The following is a 9369-nucleotide window of genomic DNA, read 5'->3' on the forward strand; positions in this document are numbered from 1 at the left end:
TGTGTTTTTAATTCTTTAGATCTTGTGTAACCATTAGTGTAACATTCAACATTCCCCCCTCCCCAGCATCAGTGGTGTATTATTTCTTAAGGTCCTGTGTCTTCTGTACCATAAATAAGACTAACACTATTTGCTGGATCATAGAGTCTTTGCCTTTCCTTTTCCTTTCTCTTTGTTTTGTGGTCTTGACGTTTGTCTTCTTAACATACTCCTTCAGCTTTCGCCTTGTGGGATCATTCCCATAGCAAAAGCTATAAAGAAAAGAAGTTCTAAGTCTGCAGAAAGCATTCACTGTTTAAATAAAACTTCCTTACCCATCTTCATATCCCTGAGTAAGGGAATTTCTTCCAGGTGGTATCTTTGCATCATTCCATTATCTAACCCATACCAGACCCATACATATTGAAATACTACTTTTGCGATTTCATTTTTTCTCTTCTTTTAGACCTCTAATGCCCTAAGTGCCATGGGCATCTTCCCCGCTGCCCCAGGCTATACCTATTTCCCTAACCACAAGCACTCACTATGTCACTTGAAACTCACTAAATAATGCCTGAAGTATCCTACACTGCTTGTGATTTTTTTCTGAATATTTTGTAAGCTGTCATCAAGAGAAGGATTGTAATCTTCTCTTATTAATGACACTTTGCAGTTTTCAGAGGGCACCTCAATAATTTCCTGGATCTGGACTCTTTTGTGGGAGGGGTAGGGTAATGGAAGTTCATTCTAGTTTACTCTAATTTTTCCTTGTCAAATCTCTTTAACCTGAGTTTAACCTTTGACCTAATAACAAAATATATACACTCCTCTTGCCTAGCCTCATATCAAAAAGCTTTTAAGCCTGAGAACATCTTTGGGGGTACACCTTTCTTTTCCTTTTCAAGTAGGCCAAATTTAACCTCTAAAATCTTAAGCCTTCTCAACCTTCATTTCCTCATAATCCCCTGGTTTGCTTTCTGACATTTCTGAAGCTAAAATGGTCTCCTGGGTTGTGGTTCTCTGCTTATTTAAAACACACTGTAGCTGCTCTGCCTGCTGCCAAGGTCCTTAAGCTGTTGCTGTGCCAACCAGATTCTCAAGGCTAAGGCATTACTGCCACAGTCTTTTTCTGATGCATTTTTTTGTTCTGACTTTTTCGTTTGAATTTGTGGTAATTTCATTGGGTTTTTTTCTTGCCTCTTCAATCCTAAAAGGAGACATATTCCCCCGTATATTTAGAGCCCTCACACTTCTTGATCTGATTTCCAATAAAGTCTATCACTTGTTGGGCCTTTGAAATCAACCCAGGACCAGGATCTACATAAGGGATCATTAGAATCAATTCACGAACTTGTGGTAGGGGAAAGGGGGTTTTAGAAGCATGGCACACAAGTCACATACATCTCTAGGTGAGTCACACTCCATAATCCTCTTACAATGAATATAATTCAGAATAAGGTAAAAAGCAACATTATATGGGTAGCTGGCACCACTTATTAACACTTAGAACCTTAATCTTCACCCACCAAAGCTCAGTCTGCAGCCATGACAGAACAGAATGAGAAAAGGGGGAAACAAACTAAATCATGCCGCTGTTTTAAAGAGAAAGGATATGGCCAAAAAAAAAAAAAAAAAGACACAGAAGCTTTATTCATAATAATCAAACACTAGAAACAATCCAAATGTCCATTAACAGAGGAATGGATAAACAAATTGCAGTATTTTATTACATGAAATACTACTCAGCAAAAAAATGGTTAAAATTTCTGGCAAAATGCTTCATAGATGTTGTTCTGTACTTTATGTTGCATCACATCAGGAGACACATTATAATGTCAGCTTGTCCTAATAATAGTAGTGTGAAGTTTGAACACTTGGTTAGGATGTCTCCATTGACAAAAACAAATTTTCCCTTTGTAATTAGTAAATTATCAGTGGGATAATGCTTTCAGACATTATGCATATACTCTTCTCTAACAATTTTTCATCCAGTGATTTTAGCATCATTTGATGATCTTACCTAAATCAATTATTACATTGGGGTTGCAAAATGATGATTTTCTAATTGTATCATCCTTCTACATTTATTAGCTGCCATTCTTCTGTAAGGAAAACACTTTTCCTTAAATTTTTTTGCCTACCTGAAGTATTTTAACAGTAACTCTCTCAGGGGCTTAGGAATGTATAATGGTAGCACCATACTATTCATACTATTTTAAGCCATTTGAAAATAAACCTTGTTTTTATGGAGATCTTTCTGTATAAGTACTGTCAGTAGTATTGTCTAGTTATTTTTAATGACTGTGTAGTATTCTATAGTATGAGCATACAAAAATTTAACTAGATTATTAATGAATGGACATTTAAGTTGTTTCTAATCTTTTACCATTGTTAACAATGATGCTACAAATATCCTTATCCATATCTTTTGCGAATACATTGGAATTGATCTTTAGGGGTTGCAAGGTCTCAGGATGTCATTAAAATTTTTGTTAGATATTACCAAACTGAATACCATAAATATTATAGTCTTGACATCAGTGCATAAGAGTGCCAGTTTCTCTATCCTCTTACAATACACTGTGTTGTTATTTTAAAAAAATCTTTGCAAATCTGAAAGGCAAAAAAAAAAAATCTATCTCCTGGTAGTTTTCCATTGCATTAATGTTATTATGAGATTGTGTACATTTTCATCTGTATTAAAACCATTTGTATGTACTTTACTATGCGTGTTAACCCATATGTTTTACCCATTTTCCTATTAAGTTATTTTGGTAATTTCCCTTAATAACTACATATTAAGGAAATTAGTTCTTTATTATATGTGTTACAAACTTTCCTCCAGTTTCTCATTTGGCCTTTGATTATATTTACATTATTTTTCCCAGGCAGAAATAAAAAATCATGATTTTTTATATAGTCAAATTCATCAATCTTTTTTCTTATAGCTTCATTATTTTGATTATTTAAATTTTTTAAAATTAAAATACAATGTACAGAAAAGTGCACATTATCACATATATCATAAACGTGGTTCAGTGAGTTTTCATAAACTGAATACTTTCGAGTAACCAGCACCCAGATCAATAAATAGAACATAAACAATATCCTGGAGGCCTGCTTGGTGCTCCTATGGAGTTACTACCTGTTCCTTCCCACACAAGGGAGTAACTTAGTTTTGAAAGGCTTCATTTTTAAATATAACATTTAAAAAATCCATTTTAGGGTAAAGAGTGAATCTAGGATTCAATTTTATTTTTTCAAATGACTAGCTAGTTGTCCCAACACCATTTATTAAGTAATTAATCTTTTCTCTGCTGATATGAAAATTTACCTTTATCAGATACCAGTCTTTTAATGTATTTGGACCTCTTTCTGAACTCTGTTTTTTTTTTTTCCCATTAATGTGTCTATCTGTTTATGGTTTCTAGCAAGGGAGTGACATGGTCTAAGTTTTTAAAAGATCATTCTGTCTGTTGTGTGGAGAATGAACTGTGGTGGAGGAGTGGGCAGAGTGCAAGTAGGAAGTAGGGAGACCATTTACAAGGATATAGTAGTCCCTTTAAGTGAGAGACAATAATGGTTTAGACTAGGAAGTTACAGCAAAATAGAGAGAAGTTGTCAGATAAGAGGTAAGGTTTGTATAGTTAATTCATATATCAATACCACACAACTGTTTTAATTTCTGTATCTTTATAATATATTTTAATAATCTCATAAGACCAGTTCTTTCTCATTACTCATTTTTTCAGAATTTTCCTGGCTTTTCCTGCTAGGAAATTTTTTTTCATATGAACTTTAGGATCAGTTTGTCCAGTTTCAAAAAATCCTACTGCTGTCTTTAAATTTTTTATTTTTATATAATTTTAAAGTTTACTTTTCATTTACTGTTATTGCAAAATATTGACTATATTCCCTGTGTCATACAATACTTCCTTGGGGAGGTGGGTTTAGCTCAGTGGTAGAGCACATGCTTAGCATGCATGAGGTTCTAGGTTCAATCCCCAGTACCTCCATTAAAAAATTAAAAAAAATACACACATCTTTGAGCCTATCTTACACCCAATAGTTTGCACCTCCAACTCCCAAAACCCTATATTGCCCCTCTCCCTTCCCTACTGATAACTACTGATTTGTTCTCTGTTATCTGTGAATCTGTTTCTTTTTTTTATATTCACTAGTTTGTTTTATTTTTCAGATTCCACATATAAGTGATATCATACAGTATTTGTCTGTCTCTGACTTATTTTACTTAGCATAATGCCCTCCAAGTCCATCCATATTGCTGAAACTGGCAAATTCTCATTCTCATTCTCATTTATGACCGAGTAGTATTCTACTGTACATATGTACCACGTTTTCTTTATCCATTTGTCTGCTGATGGAAATTTAGATTGCTTCCATATCTTGGCTATTGTAAATAATGCTGCTATGAACATTTTGGGTGCATGTATCTTTTCGAATTAGTGGGTTTTTTTTTTCAGATATATACTCAGGAGTGAAACTGCTGGGTCATATGGTAGTTCTATTTTTAGTTTTTGTTTTTGAGAAACCTCCATAGTGTTTTCCACAGTGACTGCACCAATTTACATTCCTGCTAATGGTGTACAAAGGTTCCCTTTTCTCTACATATTCTCCAACATTTGTTATTTGTGTTCTTTTCAATGATAGTCATTCTAACAGGTGTGAGGTGATATCTCATTGTGGTTCTGATTTGCATTTCCCTGATGATTAGTGATGTTGAGTATCTTTTCACCTGCCTGTTATCCATCTGCATTTTCTCTTTGGAAAAATGTTTATTCAGTTCTTCGGCCCATTTTTTAATTGAGTTGTTTGTTTTCTTTTTCTTTTTGATGTTGATTTGTATGAACTGTTTAAGTTTAATTAGGTCCCATTTGTTTATTTTTGCTTTTATTTGCTTTAGGAGACAGATCCAAAAAAATATTGCTATGATTTATGTCAAAGAGTAATATGCCTATGTTTTCCTCTAGGAGTTTTACAGTTTCCAGAGGTCACTGTTTTTAAAACAATAAGAAGAGAAGGATAAAATTAAAGTTCCCCATCCATCTCATTAATCTCCTTTCCTACTTACAGGTACCCTTATATTAGTGAATATACCTCCTTATGTTCTTATGCATCCATAAATATTATGTAGTATTGTCCTGTATGTTGTTGAATTACAGTATCATAGTGTGCGTGTCATTTTGCAACTTGTTTTTTCAGTTCAATATTTTGTTTTTGAAATTTACCTATGTTTCTATGTGTAGTTTAATTCATTTTCACTGAACAAGAGAATTTCATTGTAGAAATTCAGTATAATATAAAAAATCCATTCCACCATTAATGGACATCTGACAAGTTTCTAACTTTTTAGTATTCTATATGTTGCAATAACCATCTTTGTATCTTATCTTCAATTTTACTGAATATTACCAAATTACTTTCCGAATAGTTTGTTTAATGCACAAATATTTATGTACTCCTCAACATGTGCCAGACACTATTCTCAGAGCTGTGTATAACAACAGTGAACAAAGTAGACAAAATTTCCTACCTTCTGGAGATTACATTGAAGTTGGGGGAAAAGGACAAAACCCCAACTGCCTAAAAATATAGAGTATGTTATATACAAATAAGTTAGAGAAAAAGAAGGCAGGGAAAGGGAATGTAGAGTGTTGTGATGGTTAATCTTAATTGTCAACTTGGCTGGACTATACTACCCAGTTATTTAACCAAACACTAATCTTAGATGTTTCTGTGAAGCTATTTTTATAGATGTGGCTTACATCTACAATCAGTTGACTTGAGGTAAAGGAGATTACACTCAATAATATGGGTGGACCCCAGCAATTAGTTGAAAGTCTTAAGAGCAAACCTGAAGTTTCCTGGAGGAGAAAGAATTCTGCATCAAGATTATAGCATCACCTCCTGCAGTTTCTAGCTTGACGGCCTGCCCTATGGATTTATGAATTGACAGTCCCCACAATTGTGTGAGCCAATTCCTTAAGATAAATCTCTTATTATAAATATATTGGAGATATATATATATATATATATATATATATATATATATATATATATATATATATATATATATATAAAATTTTATACATATATACACGTCATATTGGTCTTGTTTCTCTAGAGAACCCTGGCTAATGTAGATTATTCAAGAGGAACAGAATCTTAAAGATAATTTTTCTGAGTTGGTTCTAGAGTTTCTGGAGTTGCTTCTCTAATCTTATTAGATTTAAATACACGAATGACTCTATTTCCAGTAGTAGAGAGGGCACTGGGGTTAAATAAATAATCAGATTTTCAGGAATTACTGAACATAAGCTTTGAAATGACAGTCATTCCAGGAGACCCAAAATGTCACTGTGTTCCATTAGTCAGAGTAAGGACTTACAAACGTCAAGTGATCAATGGAGTTTTAGCTCAGGTTCATCTCACAGTGTATTCAGTGGGTCCTCAAACCTATCTTGTGGTTATTCCTCCAGTTCTGGAATGCATAATTGGAACAGATATAGCCAGTAACTGGTAGTAGAATCCCCACATTGGTTCCCTAACCTGTGCATTGATGGCTAGTATGGTAAGAAAGGCCAAGTGGAGGCCACTAAAACTACTTCCATCCAGGAAAAGAGTAAATCAAAAGCAATACCACATTCACAGAGGAACTGCAGAGATTAGTGCCGCCATCAATGACTTGAAGTATGCAGGAATGGTGATTCCCACCGCACCCCCATTCAATTCACATATTTACCTTATGCAGAAGACAGGTGGATCTTAGAGAATGGCAATGGAGTATCATAAACTTACCCAGGTGGTGACTCCAACTGCAGCTGCTGTTCCAGATGTGGTTTTATTGCTTAAGCAAATTAATACTTCCCTTAGTATCTGGGGATATTGCAGCTATCAATCTGGGAAATGCTTTTTTTCCTCAACACCTGTTAGTAAAGACCACCAGAAGCAGTTTGCTTCAGCTTGCAAAGCCAGCAATAATGTCCTGCTGCAAGGGTCTATCAATTCTCCAGTCCTATTGTCATACTTTAAATTATAGGGATTTTGATTGTCTATCTCTTTTATAAGGCACCACACTGGTTCATTACAGTGATGACATTGTGCTGATTGGACCTAGTGAGCTAGAAGTGGAAACTATTCTAAACTTATTGGAAATACACTTACATGTCAGAAGGTGGGAAATAAATTTGACAAAAATTCAAGAGGCTTCTATGTCAGTGGAATTTCTAAGGGTGCAGTGGTGTGATGTGAAGGTATCCCTGTGAAGCTGCTGCATCTGGCCCCTTCCACAACCAAAAAAAGAGACACAATACCTAGAGGACCTCTTTGGATTTTGGAGGCAAAATGTTTCTCATTTGGATGTGCTACTCTGATCCATTTCCCAAGTAACCTAAAAAGCCACTAGTTCTGTATGGAGTCCAGAACAACAGAAGGCTTTGCAACGGGTCTAGGCTGATGTACAAGCTGCTCTGCCACTTGTGCCATATGTTCCAGCAGATCCAATGGCACTTGAAGTGGCATTTGTCAGTGGCAGACAAGGATTCTACTTGAAGCCTTTGGTAGGCCCTTATAGGTAACTCATAGTGCATACCCTTAGGATTTTGAAGCAAAGCCTTACTAACCTCTGTAGATAACTACTCTCCTATGGAGAAATATCTTTTAGCTTGCTGTTGGGCTTTGGTAGAGGCTGAACACTTAACCACGGGCCACAAAGTTACCATGAGACTTGAGATGCTCATCTTGAAGTGGCTATTACCTGACTCACCAACCCATAATGTTGGTTATGCATGGCAACACTCCACTCTCAAATGAAAGTGGTATATGAGATTGTGTTTGAGAGGCCCTGAAGGCACAAGTAAATTAAATGAAGAAATGGCTCAAATGCTTATAGCCTCCATTATTGATCTATTACCTCCTTTTTCCCATCCTACATCTATTGCCTTGTGGGGATTTCTCTACAATCAGTTGACTGAGGAAGAGAAAATTTGGGACCTCATTTACAGATGGTTCTGTTTGATATGCAGGCACCACTTAATAGTAGACAGCTCCATCATTACTTTCCTGAAGGACAATGATGAAGGGGAATAGTGCCATTAGACAGAACTTTGAGCAGTGTAACTGGTTGTTCATTTTTACTTTAAAGGAGAAATGGCCAGAGGTATGAGAGTGCGTATGTCAATTCATAGACTGTAGACAATGGTTTAGATGGGCGATCAAAGACTTGTAGGGAACATGATTGAAAAATTGGTGAGAAGGAGTTCTGGGGAAGACATCTGTGGGTAGGCCTCTTTGAATGGGCAGAAAAAAAAAACCCACAGAAAACTGAAGATATTTCTGTCTCATATGAATACTCACTGAGAAGCACCAAGAATCTCCTTAACAGAGGAGGATTTTTTTTTTATAATTAAGTGGATAAGATGATCTATTCTGTGGATAACAGCCAGCCCCTTTCCTCAGCCACTCCTGTCATTGCTCAAGGGGCTCATGAACAAAGTGGCCATGATGATAAGGTTGGAATTTATGCATGGGCTCAGCAACATGGACTTCCACTCACCAAGGATGACTTGGCTATACCCACTGCTGAGTGCTCAACCTGTCAGCAACAGAAACCATCACTGAGTCTCTGATATGACACCATTCCCGGGGGTGAACAAGCCAGTTATTTGGTGGCAGGTTGATTACATGCAACCACTTCTATCATAGAGTGGGCAGCCATTTATTCTTACTGGAATAAACAGATTAGTTATGGATTTGTCTCCCCCCCACACAGTGCTTCCTCCAAAACTACCATCTGTGAACTTATAGAATTCCTTATCCACTGCCATGTGTTCCAAACAGCATTGCTTCTGATCAAGGAACTCATTTTATAGTATTTGAAGTGTGGCAATGGGTCCATATTCATGGAACTCACTGGTCTTATCATGTTCCCCATCATCTTGGGGCAACCTTGGTTGACAGAACTGTAATGGCCTTTTGAAGACTCATTTATAAACACCATCAAGGTGATGATACTTTGCAGGGCTGAGGGATGTTCTCCAGGAATTCATATATACCCTAAATCAGCATCTGATATATGTTGCTGTTCCTTTTATAGACAAAATTCATGGGTCCAGGAATCAAGGGGTGAAACTTACTATTACCCTAGTTATCCACCAGCAAAAGTTTTGCTTTCTGTCTCTGCACCCTTATACTCTGCTGATCTATAGGTCTTATTTCCAAAGGATGGAATGTTTCCACCAGGAGATACAACAATGACTCCATCAAAGTTGTTGTTAAGACTGTCACCTTGCCACTTTGGGCTCCTCATGCTTCTGAATCAATAGGCAATGAAGGGAGATACTTTTACTGGCTGAAGTGTTTGATCCTAAT

Source organism: Camelus bactrianus, chromosome X (assembly GCF_048773025.1).
Source record: "Camelus bactrianus isolate YW-2024 breed Bactrian camel chromosome X, ASM4877302v1, whole genome shotgun sequence".
NCBI lineage: Eukaryota > Metazoa > Chordata > Mammalia > Artiodactyla > Camelidae > Camelus > Camelus bactrianus.